This window comes from Meleagris gallopavo, chromosome 1 (assembly GCF_905368555.1).
Source record: "Meleagris gallopavo chromosome 1, MGAL_WU_HG_1.1, whole genome shotgun sequence".
Taxonomy (NCBI): Eukaryota; Metazoa; Chordata; class Aves; order Galliformes; family Phasianidae; genus Meleagris; species Meleagris gallopavo.
Genome location: NC_139404.1, coordinates 69,363,975 through 69,379,307, shown reverse-complemented (window position 1 = coordinate 69,379,307; position 15,333 = coordinate 69,363,975). Strand labels below are relative to the sequence as shown.

General features: G+C 41.4%; 1 protein-coding gene across 1 annotated transcript in view; it reads left to right on the top strand.

Moving 5' to 3' along the window:
* PHF21B (PHD finger protein 21B) overlaps nucleotides 1–15,333 on the top strand; it is a 158,984-nt gene that overhangs the window by 76,361 nt on the left and 67,290 nt on the right. The window lies entirely within an intron of this gene.

Below are 15,333 nucleotides of genomic sequence, written 5' to 3'. Positions count from 1 at the left end.
GTTTTGACTTGTAAGGAGTCCAGATTCGCTTTAGTTTACTTAAGTCACCTGAATTTCAACAGTTATAAACCATACCTAGTCCTTAACCACATGCATAATCCTTCAAATTTGCACGTGACTCCTGATGATCCAGAGAAACATCAGTCACTGTCACCACTTGCAGTAATTGAAGCCCTGCTCCATTTTGACACGCAGATCTTAGAAGGGTGAAATGCATAAGCTTGAAAAGCTCATGACTCACCAAGAATGAGTAAGGACTGAAATCCAGGTTGGGAACAGCAGTGTCAGATAAATGCTGCTGGTAAGTTTAGCTTCTTTGTCCACTTTGAATATGTAGCAAATAATTGAAGCGCTGCCAACTGTAGCGCAGTACTGCGTGTGTCACACAGTGCTTGGCTTCATTTTTAAAGCTCTAGCTTTTGGAGTTGTGTGACTATGTAAATTCTCCACTCCAGTTTGTGTGTCTTATATTTTTAAAATTGTTTGTGTAATTAGTTGGAGTTACAATATCTGAGCACGTGAGCTTTGTCAATATTCTGAATTTATATGAAGTGACCTGAAAACATAGAGTATTTGGGGTGTTTTGTTGTTGTTTGTTTTTTTTTATGTGCTTGTTATTATTCACATTGATATTAGAGGTTGAGTCTCTTAGAAATCTTTTGCAGTCTTTGCACTGCAGGATGTGAAGGTGTTTTGAGACGCATCCAGTGCAACAGCGTCTGATAAAATAGAGAGAAAGCTGCAGGTTTCTTTTGCATCCCTATCTGATGAGGAATGACACAGCTGTAGAACCTGATCTCTAGTTTCCACTACGATTCCAGTTACATTAGCACAGCAGTAGGAGGGCATGGAGTAATAACAGCTGAGCTTCAAACTGTTCCAGGAATACCTGAAATAACCGTATTTATTCACTGAAACATTCTCATCAGATTAGAAATTATTAATTAGAAAGAACTCTGTCTCTTCTACTTTTAGGTCCACAAAAGCAATTCTCCACGGTTATTGCAGAGTTTTGCCTATTTGTTGAACATCTTTCCTAGCTTGTGTCTGTACAAATGCAAAAAAGTAGGGGAGGAATATGCAACGTGGCTCATCTTATTCATGCAGGAACACAGGATGATGTTCTCTCAGATTAAAAGCAGACTAGAGTGAGAGTTTGACACTTGGGTGTGTTTTTTAAAACTTGTTATTTTTGAAAAAGTGTTTGACTAGGACAGCTCATCAGAGCTGACACCAGAACTGATTTAAGGCTGAAAAACATGAGGCAATGTGTATATGTGTGTTTGTGTCAGAAAGTTAGTGAGAGCGCCTCTGGACTTTGAAAGGACAAATAAGTTTTGGTTCCAGTCTCTCTGGAGAGCCCCAGTTTATTTAAAGACTGCAGTGAGCTGTTGGGACTGCTTAGCTTGTTTTTGACTTCAGAGAGCTGAAAGAAGTGCTGAAGGAGTAGGATTTCTCTGTGTGTAGCAATGAACCATATGGAGAGTTTGTGTCATACCTCCTTGCAGGGAAAGGAACAAAACAATCGTGATTCTCTGTTCCCTCTTTAGAAAGCCCCTCATTATAAGACTTCTGCTCCTGGGAAGACTCCACCCTCTGACTTGCAGCATCAACCACCTTCTTAATAGCAGGTACTTCGTTATAGCACACACACACACACACACTACGCCTGGCTTTTTGCCAGGATGTAATTTGTTTTTGACATCTATCTACTGACTAATGTGACAACCCACACAAGTATTTATTTCCAGGAGGAATGCATAATGAAAGCTGTAGCTCTCCCAACTTCTGAAGAACTGGTTAATGAAAAGGAGGGGGAAAGAGCAGCCTCCTACCCTTCCTCCCAAATGACAGGTTTTTCAAAGCCCAAGCACCAAATTCAACAACTTTGAAGTTGGCCTTTTTTTTCTTTTTCTTTTTTTTTTTTTTATGCTACCATTTTTTTCTCTGCAGTACCTTCAGAGAAGCTGGTATTTGTTCTTTGTCGAATTTGGGGTATTTGGGGACTTAAAAGAGCTATGTTGCCAGAATGTGAATGGCTGAGAGTTAGGTGAAGGGATGGATTGTATGCTGCATTGCACACCAATACCACATGCTCCCACACACTCAGACTGCTTTGGCTTCCTGCACCTGATTAAAATACAAAAATCCTACAGGAACAACTGTCAGAAATTCCAGCCGTACCAGAGGGCTGATAGCCCTACCAAACCTAGCAGCCAAAACTCCAAGTAATTCAAGTTAGAAACCTAGCTGAAGACTTTAAGAGGGGTAGGGAAGAAGGGGGAGATTTAACTGTTTGAAGGGATGACCAAAGGAAATGGGATTTGCTGTTTCGTGAGTGCCTTATACCAAAGCAGGATGCCTTTTCTGGAAGGTCAAGCTTTACCTGAAAATGAGTTATTAGTTTCTAATTGGCTGAATGCTATGGTGGTGTTATGTGAGACTGAATCATCCTTCATAGCTTCAGTATCTGTGAATGGGAATATATTGCGTATTTTTCTCTTCAACCGTACTGCTGCTGGGTCTTTGCCTGGAAAGCGTATTGTTAAATCTTCAAAGTCTGGATATCATGCATGTTGCAGGTACCTGGCTGATGTGCTTATATTCTTTTAATTTGCTCCTAGTTATTATTATTACATTAGTAGATTTGAAAGCAAATCAGCAAATTCAGTGACCAAAAGGTTTGCAAATCTATCTTACCAAAGAGTAATGCATCTTACTGAAAGGTTTTAACACGGTGCCACAGGCAAGCTTCCCCCTGACTCAGCTCTCTATTATGAATAACTGTTACCTGAATATAGATTTAGTGTAACTGAAGTGGGTTTTATTTGCACACCATTAATTAATATGATGAGTTATTTTTTTATGAAGCAGCCATCTCCTAGGAAAATCTCTGGAATCAAGAGAATTTGGCATCCATATGCAAAATTCTGAAGGCAGAAGATAACTTTGCTGTTGTTTTTGTATTGAACCAGTTTTGGGAACTGGTAGAGCAAGCGTTGTACTTCCCACGAATGAAAAGAATTGGTTTGGCCCCAAAGCAAGGTAGAAACAGTCAAAAGTGACCCTCCCTTTCTACCCAGCTACACTGCCTTCTATGAGTATCAGTGTTCTTATGAAGAAAAACAAAATCATCTGCAAAAAGAACTTCTGGGTTAGTTGGTAACTCTTTGTAGCCCAGAAACGGTGTAAGTGGCTAGAAGCTAAAGCTAGAAAACAAGATGAGGATTTTTAACAGCGAAAGTCATTAACCTAGTAAAGCAGTAGATGCTATTACATGAAATCCTTAAATTGAGGTTTAACTTTCTGTTCTGGGAAGAAATTGTAAGCTTTGTGCAAGAGTTCTTGAGTTAGGCTTTTGGGATAACACTACATGACAAATTAATTAAATAGTCCTAAAGATTCCTTAATGCATTTCCCTGCACATTTAACAGCATGGAATTGTGTCCAGACCACCATGTGATAACCTGCAAGAAGAGAGCCTGTAAGGTAGAAGCCAACGCTGGTCCAGAGGAGTTTTGGTGTCCATCCACACCAATGACTTCTGTCAGTTCAACAGATTTTCTAGTAGCCATGCCTTCCTGGACACATTTAGTTAAGCCATTTGGGGCTGGAACCTGTCTTGTTTCCTGTGGCATTGATGAACAATGAATGAGTAATTAATGCCCTACGCATCTGTTATGTTTCTAGCAGTTGTTGCAAACGTTTATTCAGTGGGGCTTGTCCCAAGGAAAGTGGAAGCAGCTTTGGAGTGCAAATGTGACTGCTTTTCAGGAACAACACTTTCTCAAGGTGTTAATGAGGGTGTGCAGTCTCCCTTCACTCTTGACCATGTGTTTTCAGAGAAAGAAATATAGTGAGAGACCAAGGAAAATAAGAATGTTCCCGTCACTTTCTGTGGTCTCCTGTTTCAAAAGCCAGGTGAGATGGCCAGCAGTAGATAAAAGCATTCCCATTCCTGCAGACAGACTGTGGAAAGTTTGTTATTGCTCTTGAAAGACTTTTCTGTGTAAGACTGTAATAAGTATACTTCTATTTGCTGTCTTTAGAAAGAAACAAATATAATAAAAAAGAGGTTTCTAATTATAGTTTAATCATGATCATGTGAGAATAGATTTTTGTTGCCATGAGCCAGCTTTTTCTTGATTATGTCTTCTTGTTGTGCTCTTTACCAGAGCACCATGTTTGTCTAAATCATTTTGCTCCATTTCTCCTGCAGCTGTTAAAGTCCTTATTGGTAAAGTCCCAGCCAAGCTTTACTACTCAGCATGGGCAACTTTGACAGCATCAACCTTCCTCCTAACCAAAATAATTTCCATACTATATTGCAGCTTCTTGAGGAAGGCCAGAGCTTTCCAAGGTTTCCACCTTCCAAGGTTTCTTTCCAAGCCAGGCTGTGCCAGAAGGCACATGCGTGCTGCCTGCGTTCTGAAGGGAACACATCTCAGGACCTATTTTGTCCCTGCCTCAGGGAATGCTGGCTGGTGAGCAGCCCATCTGTGTGTGGGGGATCATTGCTGCAGGTGCATGGTGACAGCAGGTCCAAACTGGAGATGGCAGGACTGAGATGTGCACCGTCGTGGCTGGATCCTGATCACCAGTCTGGATCCTAAGCACCTGGGCTCAGTTGATGTACATAGCCAAATTACCTGTCCCATGTGTCGTGTTTGTCAGGATCAAAAGCCTGCTTTTGTTTTCCCCTGCATTCCATAAGCCACATGAAAGTTTTAGATGTGTTTCTGCACCAGTGCAAGTTGGAACATGTGTTGCTGAAGCACTAGCTAGAATAAGCAGTTGTTCTGGACAGATTTTCCTTCAGCTCCTGCACGAGTATCACTGCAACTCCTATTACATTCACAGGGTGGGTGTTAACCAGCAAACCCTTTTAGGGATTCACTCAGGTTTTTTGAAGACAGAAAAGTCTCTCACCTGAGAACATATGCAACCTGATTTAATATATGTGTCATCTTTTGTTCATCCACACCCTCCCCATCTAAGCAATCAACTAATAAACTTGTATCCTGTTGAGTTTTTGAATGGGAATGCTGATAAACTCGTAAGTGCAGCGATGCTAATGGATATGTTGAAATAATAAATAGGAGGAGATTCAGTCATGCTCATCACTAAAATACTTAGGAGCCTCATTTTCTTTCCAGCTTGGAAAAGTTTCCATTTACAGATTACTGTTATAGATTTAGCCACTGCTGAATTCAGCAATCTTTGCCCCTTGCTACTTTGTCGACTCTCACATTAAGAAAGCATCTCTGAAGTTGTGCTCCTTCCTGAAACCTTTGGTTAAAAAAATTGAATGCATTTCCCTTCAGCCTCACATAGAACTGCATTCCAACATATTGTGCTTTTGGTTCCTGGAAAGAATGCTGTCAAAAATTCTGAGGTTTGAATACCTCTCCATTAATGTTTCTTGTAAACAGGTCTTTCCTTGTCTGTTCTCTCCCTTTCCATATGAATGTGTGGGTTTTTTAAAACCTTTTTTGAAGAGTTGTTTTTTTGATGGCTTCAATTCTTCCGGTTTGTTTCTGATTTCTCATGTCAGCATAAGACTTGGGGTGGGTCTTGTCTATTTATTATTACCTTTATTAAGTCTTGTCTGTATGGAAATGTTGATGCATATTAAGCTCAGGTGTGAATTTGGAGTACACTTTCTATTTTGGAAAAGGTTGTCTGTAGGAAGAAATTGTTAGTAGAATTATTAAATATGATTTTTTAATCAAGAGATTTATTTTCTTTGAAATGGCTGTTGGGGATAAGGAGCGTATTCCCTAGCAAGCTGTAAATGCTTTAAGACGGGTCAGATTTTAGATCTGAACGACTTGACAGAGACCTATAATCCTCCAAGGGTTGAAAGGGTAATTTACTCATTGTGTCCATGCAGTCTTTAGCCTCTCTGCTGAGTCTGCCTATTAGTGTTGGTTATGTTATAGGCAGCTGTCTGCTGGAAACTGAGCTGTTTCCACACAGGCTGCCAAACACCCAGCTGAAGAAAGTGAGCACTGATTACTGCTGGAAGCAACTTGTTGGCCTAGTGGTGAAAGGCATGTGGCTTTTTCCTTTGCACCTTTAGCTAGGTGTACTGTCCTAATGAGCAATTCTGCAAGCACAGCATGCTTTCTTTTATTCTTTAATCCCTTCTTTGCTATTTTCCAGTTTTCTCACAGCTGATTGTAAAGTTAGCAATGCTCATAGCTGCCCAAACACCACACCAGCTTTTCCCTTTTGCTTTCTGCAGCTGGAGTGTGAGATGCAGTGGATAACTGTTCTGGGTAAAAACCTGTAGTATTTCTTTGCCAGGCTAGCTCTAATTAGTAGGAGCTCTTACTACTGCACGACTACCTGAGTGTTAGTGTAGTTACACAGGAGGAAGATGAAGAAGGTAGGAGATGGCTTCCTTTGGAAGCACTGCCACTTTATATTGGTAAAACAAAGCCCGTTCCTCTTAGCTCCTGAAGAAGAGAGTCATTATTGGTCTGTATTTTACTTTTCCACAGTTCTCTTAAAGTTGTTCAGAAAATAAAGGAGTTAAAGCAGGGGTGAGAGCAAGAGTAGTGTGATGTGGTATTGATGGAGAACTGGGCAGAGAGCTATTTCTTCTATGTGCAGTGTTATTAGCATTCTCACTTGCCGCTCAGCTGGAATCCACTGCAATGAGCAAAGCTTCATTTTGTCCCTTATATGCCTCATTCCTTCTCTACATCACATCTTTGCAATTCACACAACTGCAGGCTAATCTGATCCCAGGAGGGAGGGTTACACCCGAGATGATTTTGGGGCTTGGGAACTGGAACAAGGCCCTCCTTTTTCTTTCCCACTTAGGGCTTGACCTGTATTTGAACTCAGGTCTCTAGGGGCTGCTGCATAAACCTACATAGAACTCTGTGGAGTGTCCTAACCCTTGCTGTCTGCTCTGAGGAGATGTAAAGTGCTCCAGAAGAAAAGGATAGCTCAAATGGAAATGGAAAAAAAAAAAAAAAAAAAAAAGAAGGTGCACCGCAGAACTGGAGAGCAGAGCTTCAGTTTGTTACTGACCAGCTTGAGAGTTTTTTGTGTTTGGCTTCTTTGCACAATGGCTTTTATCACAAGAAAAGCTATCAGCCATGATAAATGTTCCAGGCAAAGGATCTGAGTGGCTGATTGAGGCAGAGGTTGTAATAAGTTGCTATGATGTTTTGTACTCTGTAGCACACAATGGGAAATAAAGCCAGAAGGATGTTGTTTATTTTTATCCTCAAACGTAGCAAAGTTGTGAAAAAGTTTACAAAGCTTCTTGTATTCTTTTCTTGCTTTTTGTGCCCTTGAATCCTAGTACACGCACAGATCTGTGTCACTGTATAGTCTCCTATATAGCCCTTGCAATTGAAGTATCTAAGTGCTTTCCACTGCCGTGGCACAAAAATCAACCTACAAAATGTCTTTCTTTCTCATGCCTCTGTTCGTGGGTGCAGTTTAGAAACTAGTTCAGACGCTCTCAACTGCAGACTAATGTTGACATTTTCCAGATAATCTTCGTTTTATCTACGTGTTGTACAATCATCTCTCTTTATTTGTGAAGGTAAATGCAGAGTTACTGTGTAGTGTGTCCTTGCTTTCTCCTTACCCATTGTGTTCATGTCCTATTGTTTTGAAGTGGGCCTGGCCTGTTCTTTCTTGTTCTGTCTTCTAAGTTCCATTTTATTTACTGCCATTGGCATGATCTGCATTATTTATTGCTCGTTACTCTGTCTTTGGCCTCTGGAATAATGGTTGTGAAGGGTCTTAGTTTCATCATAGGATCTACACAGTCCTTCATTAGCAGCCTCTTTGTCTCTTTTTAATATTCTTTCCCAACACTGCAGCCATGTACCTTTCTTTCTCTTCAAACATTATCATTTGCATTTCCATTAAGTTAGAATGAAAGCATATCATTCCCTTGTTTCTTAAATTTACCCAATATTTTCAACATCTGCTAATATATTTGTACAATTCAGTCATTCTGAATACTTTTTTCATGCATTCTCTGAAGTCTCATTAAAAGAAAAATATTACATGCTGCATCCTCCTCCTATTATGACTAATCAATTGCCCGTATCTACTCAAGAGATATTATTTATGATTCTCAAACTGGAAAAGTTTGCTTTTGATTTTTCAGATATGTACTCATACCACAGTTTTTTTTTTTTTTTTTTTATCAGACTGGGGGGATTAGGGAGGGGAAGTTAATTTGTTTTTTTTTTTCTAATCTGTCTAAACCACCCATGTCCCTAGAGGAACTAGGTCATTGTACTTTCCCTATTAAAAAAGTAGAGCGCTGCATAGTGGTCTGAGCACATGACAGATGACCGAGGGCTTTGAGTTTCCTAATTTTCAGTATCCTCTACTTCAGCGAGGGGTGATACTCAATCAAGTGATCTCCATTCAGATGGTTTTGAAAATTACCTTCTGGTTTTGATAACCTGTTTTCTAACAGTCTCTCTATTTTAACACCCACTTCTTGCAAAATGGGAAAAAACAAAGCTCACTGCTGCCTCAAAATGCACAGCAGCCCTGTGCCTCTCCATTCATCTGTAAGGCTGGGTAAATGAGTAAATGGGGCAGGGCAGCTTGAGTGTTCGTGCTACAAACGAGTGGTGCAACCCAAGCAAAGATTAAGGGTGGAGTGAGGGCGTTGTCTTGATGACTGAAGTTTTGAGTTTATGACATCAAGGTTCGATTTCCGGATTTGACCTGGTATGTTGTGTCAGTGTGTCTGTCTTGCTTCAGTTTAACTCTTGCAGCTTCCTTTCAGGGTGCACTCTAAGCTGCTGCCTCTAAGGGGTTTGTTGGAGGAAAGAGGTTTCTATGAATGATGTCAGGCTTCTTATAGATCATGGGAAAGGACAAAGAAAGGCATTGAGACTGTCATCCTTTTGTACTGAGGTGTGTCAGAAAGTAGGCGGCCTTGGTGATGAAAGTCCATTGTCTGTCTTCCAGTTTATACCTGCAAAGCACCTGCGTGATCCCTCATTGTTTTCACTCATAATTTGTCATCTTGACAATTTATTAAGTACTTTTATCTTACCGGTGCAGGAGGAAGATCTCTCAGACTTGCCACTCCAACCCTTTTCTGACCATTGACAGAGCTCTGCAAGAGCTCAACTGTGAGAAATTTTGTCCTGTTTTTCTCCTCTTTCATTTCTTCCATCTTCCCGTAAGCACATTCTCTCCTCACACTTGTAGCACCTCTCTTTATCAGTTGCATTCTTGCCTTCTCTGGTTCTGGGCTTTTCTGCATTTCTGGATTTCTTTTTATGCACCATATGGGAAGGAAAAGACATGGAATGAACGTCATGCCTTCCACTTAGTTCAACATGAGGCCAGGCCTGCACAGATGGACACACTGGAGCTGTGAAGCCTTGTCTTTGTCTCCACTGGCATTCCTTGGGAGGTCATTAGGAATGGTGAACTTCCTTTGGTGAATCCAGTTGGATTATAATGGCATCGTATGACTTAATGTGTCTGTAATAGCAAACAAGCAGCATTAAATAGATTCTAGTTGGTGAATTTTCACAGTATCTTTGTGAGGAAGACATTATCAAGTTGGGAAACTGAGGCAAAGTTTCTAAGTAATCTAAGAAGAGGCTTCCAGTTAGATTTTATGTCTGATGTGCCGAAGGCTAGAGAGAAATGACTCTGTGTTGCCAAGTCTTATGGGTTCTTCATTTGCAAGGTGAGAACAACAGCTCTGTGAATTAGCCCCCTATGCTTTCCATAAAACCTCTTCATAACGCTATCTTCACCTCCAGTTTCCCAAACTAAATGCTCTCTCCTAGGCTTTGCACCAAAATCTAGAGGTTGGTGTTAGCCACTTATCAACACTCGCTTCTTGCCACCACTGCCCCATGCCAGCCAACAGCCCTGTGTGCTCGGCTTTGCGTTGAGATATCCAAACATGGGAACTCAGTTTGGGCTCATCTTGTACATGTGCTCTGCTTTCACCAAAGCTGTATTTTGGAGTGTTGGAAAATTGAAAGGTTGCTCCAAGCATTTTTGGAAGGAACATGCAAATTACTGGAAAACAATAATCACTCCTGAGTAATACAGCAGTGCTAAAAGCTTGGGTTGTCGGTATGAAATGTACATATGTGCAAGTCCTGGGGAAATGTCTGTATGAGTTCTAGAGAGAAGGCAGGGATTTTTTTTTTATTTTTTTTCTTTGCAACTTATCCAGAATTTCTGATGGGAATACTTCATAACTGACGGGCTGTCTTCCCCTGGGGGAAGTGCAACCATTTAACTTCTTTCTTCTTTATATGTATACTGAGGAACTGATGGTTTAATCCCATGGGAAGTCTGTATCTGTTCACAGTTACATTTGCTCATTTGAAGAGGATTCTGTGTTATCTGGGAAAAAAAGAGGGGAAAAAAAAGGATTTGGCTTAGTTTATTGTTTGGCCAGTTCTTTCTGCCACACGAAGAGATATGCATTTCCAAATTTGATTTTAAGAGGGTCTGAAGGAGGGAGAAATCAAAGAAATGGTGATCAGGTCTGGGATGGGAAGGATGGGGGGAGGGGGATGGGGGAGGGAATGTAGATCAGGAGGAGAAACGGCTTTGAAACTGGATGTAATAAATTACTTCGATTTATTGTTTATTTTTTTGATTGCATGTAGTTGCATTTCTTTTTGCCTTGCTTGATCATAAGAAGTAGCGCATGTTTAAGCTGAAACAAGAGTCTCCGAGTTCAGATCTTGGTCTACAGACATACTAGTATGCAAACTTTAATGACATTCATACAGAGGAAAAGAGTGAGGGAGAGTACCGAAACAAAGGGAAATAGGATACCAAGAAATGTAGCCATTGAAAAGGGCCTGGGTCCCATGATTTATCTAAAAATGACAAGATGCCCCTCTAAAAATGCAAATGTCTGCGCTGCATCTTGTAGCTGTAATGAATGAGTCTTTCACACAATGGAAACATTCAACTTGTTCTGGGGCACTTACTGTGGCTCCATATGCTAAGCTGCATGCTCCTGGCCTTTAATCACACTGCCTTTGTTTTTACAAAACTTAAATTAGAAGCACATTAGTGTTTATATGGTATGCACTCTGGATTTGTTTTTGTGTGTGTGTGTGAGTGTATGTTTGTTTGGCAAGGCTTGTTTTTGTGTTGTTGGTTTTTTTTTCTGTTGTTCTGCTATGCTTTTGGTTTTGTTTTGTTTTGTTTTTTTTTAACATTAAATACTCTGGACGAATACAGTCCTCATGAAAACATGGGACATGGCAAATCATGGGAAACTTGAGCTGGCAACAGCAAAAGGATGTAAATTTTGAGCTGCTAATGGCAAGCAGGATTCCAACGTTGGGGCTAGGGAAGAACCCATGTTATGCAGCGGGGAGCCATTTAAATCCCCCTGTGACCTGCCAGGAGGATGCCTGCGTGCTTTCTGCTTTATTCAAAGTGAGATCAAGACTGAGTTCTCCTTTGTTGTAAGTTTGGGTTCAAAAGAAGTGTTCCATAGATCTGCAGGCTGAGCTGAAGTCCCGATCCTATGCACAATGCACCCATCTCTGTCATTAATGGGGCTGCATCTCATCTCACTATTAGCGGTGTACGGTACAGTTGTTCCTGGGAGTAAGGCAAAGAATAGAGGTTTATCCGTCAAATAAAATCTGAAATGAGCCACTATTTTCTTGAAGATTTTTCAGGACAGGTTTATCCCACATGCAAAATATTAAATTTTCAGTATGTGTGTATGTAAGCTTGTATACATGCATGTGTAGGTAACACCAGTGCAAGTTTTAAAGCTCTTTTTTTTCTGACAGAAAAGCGGGCTAATTAATAGGAGTAGGAGACAAAATGCCAGCTTGTAGATTTGTTTCCCCTGCAGAAATCACCCCCCCTGTTAGACTGCTCCTTCTTGATCTGATGTAACAAGAAGAGAGAGTCAGCTGTGAATCAAGCGCCTTGTTCTCATTTCCTTGATCATTGACATGGTTTGAGAGAGAGAAAGGAGGAGGGATTATTTGTGAGGTTATTAAAAAAAAAAATCCCGCTCCCCCTCCTCCACTTCTTCGAGATGCAGAGACACTTCCAGAATGTTCCATGGCACAAATCTGACTTTTCTCATTAAATATCGGCCTCTCTCCCCCCTACCCCTTGTTAGTTAAAAAGTGCTGTTTACAAGTCACTAAGCGGATAATTCAGAGCTCTGACGAGTGGATTGCCAGTTAGCAATACGCGTTGTTTTTTTCAGTCAGCAAGCTGTTTAATGGCTTCAGAAATTAAAGGATAATTGCACTTGAGTGAGTATGTGCTTTTATAAGCTCACTGTTACCATTATTAGGGTTTTGCCATTCTTGAAAATTCTCCCTTTGCATAAATCCGCTAATTCTCCATTCCTGCCCTGCCCTGGAAGGCAGCCACCCGAGGGCTGGGCTTTGTGCAGCTCAGCTGTTGCCTGGGTTTGCGTTTCTTCACGGGATAAGGAACTCGATTGTCTTCAGAGAATAAGCAGAAGATGCAAGGGGAGATTGGTAGTGGGAAAAGTTTAGCTCTTGAGCGCTGCAGTGTGCTTCTGCAGTGTGTAACATTACTGATGGGTAAAAGAGCTCGGTGAGGCTACTAAAACAGTTTTTTTTTAATAGTAATAGTGTTAATGGAAGCCTTTCCTGAAGACTGTGCGTAGACAGAGAATCCAGAGCCATTGCACTTTAATAGAAAGACTGATTATTATTGCCTGGCATTTGCTTTCTTTCTAATTAATGTCATACGCAGAAGAGGTAATCATTCAGCCATCTTTTTAGCTTAAAAAGAGTCAAAGATTAAAAACCAAACAATTACCCCACATAATTAATTGGTGAGAGGATTTTGGGGGGTATGCTGTGGAGGGAGGGCTGTTCCTCCCTTCCCGGCAGCATTCGTGGTTCTTTGGCAGCAGTGAGGGATTTATTGTCTGGCTCCTGTCTGGATCCATCGGGGGGGCTTTCATTGCCTCCCTGCCGCCCAAACTCTTCTGATGTGCTGTGTATTTGTTTGGGAGGGGGAAGGGGGAAGGTTAGATGTTTCTGACCTGCTTTTCTGCTTTTCAACTGAAAGTAAATTAATGCACACACTAGATTCCCCTCTGCTGCGCTGATTGGATCCTTGTGCCGATTAAATATTTCACACTGATAGAGGGATGCTGAAAGCACTCAGCTGGTAACACGGGATGTGCATCAGCGGTACAATAACTGACTTTCAAACAAAAGTCAAACAAAACCCCCAGTTTGCTGCAGTTTTGATTAGAATGAGTTTCACTTTGAATTTAAATCCTTGAGCCTGCTGCAACAATGGCTAATTAACTGTGATCTGATAGAGAAAAATGAACACGTTCTTACTTCTAATGACAGGCAGGCAGTAAGTTGTCAAAAAAAAAAAAAAAAAAAAAAAAAGGAAAGAAAGAAAAAGGAGAATAAACCAACAGATAAAGCAAGCTTAAAAAAATAATGCAGTGATTTAAGTTCAGCAAATGCAAACCTCCCTGCCCATGTGTTATGCTCTGTCTGACTTAAACCAGAGTTGGTTCCTGATGGGTAGTAGAACTGGCAACAGGAACTACTCCACCATCTCCTCCTTCTCCTTCTCCTTCTCCCTCTCCTCCTTCTCCTTTTCCACTTTCTCCTCCTCCTCTTCCTCCTCCTCCTCCTCCTCCTCTTTTTCTTCCTCCCTGCCCACCCCCAGTTGCAACACCTGCATGTTCCTAGATAGGAAAACTGCATTTCAGGAATAGTGCCTAAAACTTTTCCCTGCCTGTGTCTCCATCCTTGGTTTCAGGGAAACACACCTTAATGTCCTCTCCTTGGAACAGGCAGCCTCTCACTCAGGGCTGTATGCAAAAGCATTTCTGAGGGAAGCCTTGGGATAAAGAACACCCCAGAAGGCCCTTCTCCTCCATTAGCACCCACCAGGCCCCCTTCAGTACCCATATATATGTCCACCTGCATACTCGGCCCCTTATCTTTCTGCCTTGGCGCTTAAGGCTGGTAGTTGATAAATCCTCAGATCAGGCAGCACCAGTAAGTAGCAGCTTAGATGTGTATAGTAAACCAAAATCCTAAGACACGATACCAAAGTGCTGTGGCTGGTGGCCACAGAGCCTTTCTGTGTTGTCACTCCTGGAATATTAAATATCCCATTGTTCAAGTGACTGTTGATGTGACAAAGGAGTAAATTAACAGAGGTCATGGCCCACGTGGCCAGAGGAGTCTGCTCAGTCGTTTGGCATGCAGGGTTTTACATTAGCGACCAGTGGTAAATTACTAATTGAGAAGCCGTAATTTCAGTTTGGAAGTGGAGTGCTGCTCTTCTGCGAGCAAACTGTCAGGGTTGTGCTGAGGGTTTTCTCTCATCCATGAGGCTGCTAAGAAAGACCCATATTGCTTTGAAAACAACTGCAATTTTTCACAGCAAAACCACTTTGTCAGGAGAGCATCATTCTAGAGAGATTAATGGACTGAAGTCTCTATCTCCAGCATGGGCGTTAAAGGTATAAACATGATGGACAGTGTGTTTTAGGACCTTTCTGAGCATCTCATATTCTACTATGAAAACGTGAGGGGCTGTTGGGAGGCACGTGCCTGGGTTAAAATCCCTGTTATGGGGTGGAGCAGCCAAAAGCAGGGCATTCCCCATTGAGGAATGTGAGCAGATTCTTACTTCTCATGTGCATGCCTGTGTGGGAAAGGAGGGCCAGGACTACGTTGGTACGAACAGAGAAAAAGATTAGCTCTGCTTCGAATAGTTGACACCATTCTACATCCAAGATGGAAAGTCATAAACAAGCAGCAGTCTTCTTACACATTGGGTGGGTTTGTGTGTGACCGGCATACATATTGCAAACTCTGTTTTGCCTGTGGCATCCTGTGGTGAAAATGAAAGTTGTGCTGCTATTGAAAAGGCGCGGCTTCAAAATTGGTGTATTGTGAGGGCTGGGGTGCTATGGATGGGAAGCAGCAACCTGATTTCCAGCACGTAGAGCCAATCAGTTTTTCTTTTTCCCCCCCCCCACTCCCTCAACCCCCCCTTCCTTTTTTGGCTCTTCCATTTTATCAGCACATTTGCTGCAGCAGTGTCCAAAGCGTGCTTCATTTCTTATTATCCATTATTCCTAAAGTGAAAGAGAATATGTTCTACCAACTGATTCTCAAAATGCAGATTTTGCCTTGCTTTAAAACACAATTTTAATTAATCTGGCAGAAATAGAGCGCGGATTTGGAATGCGGGTTGTGTGGAAGATTTCTTCTCATATCGTAACCTTTGTGTTGACCAATGCATCTTTATCAGTGCCTTAATGGGGCCAAGGAATAAAAATGATCATTATAA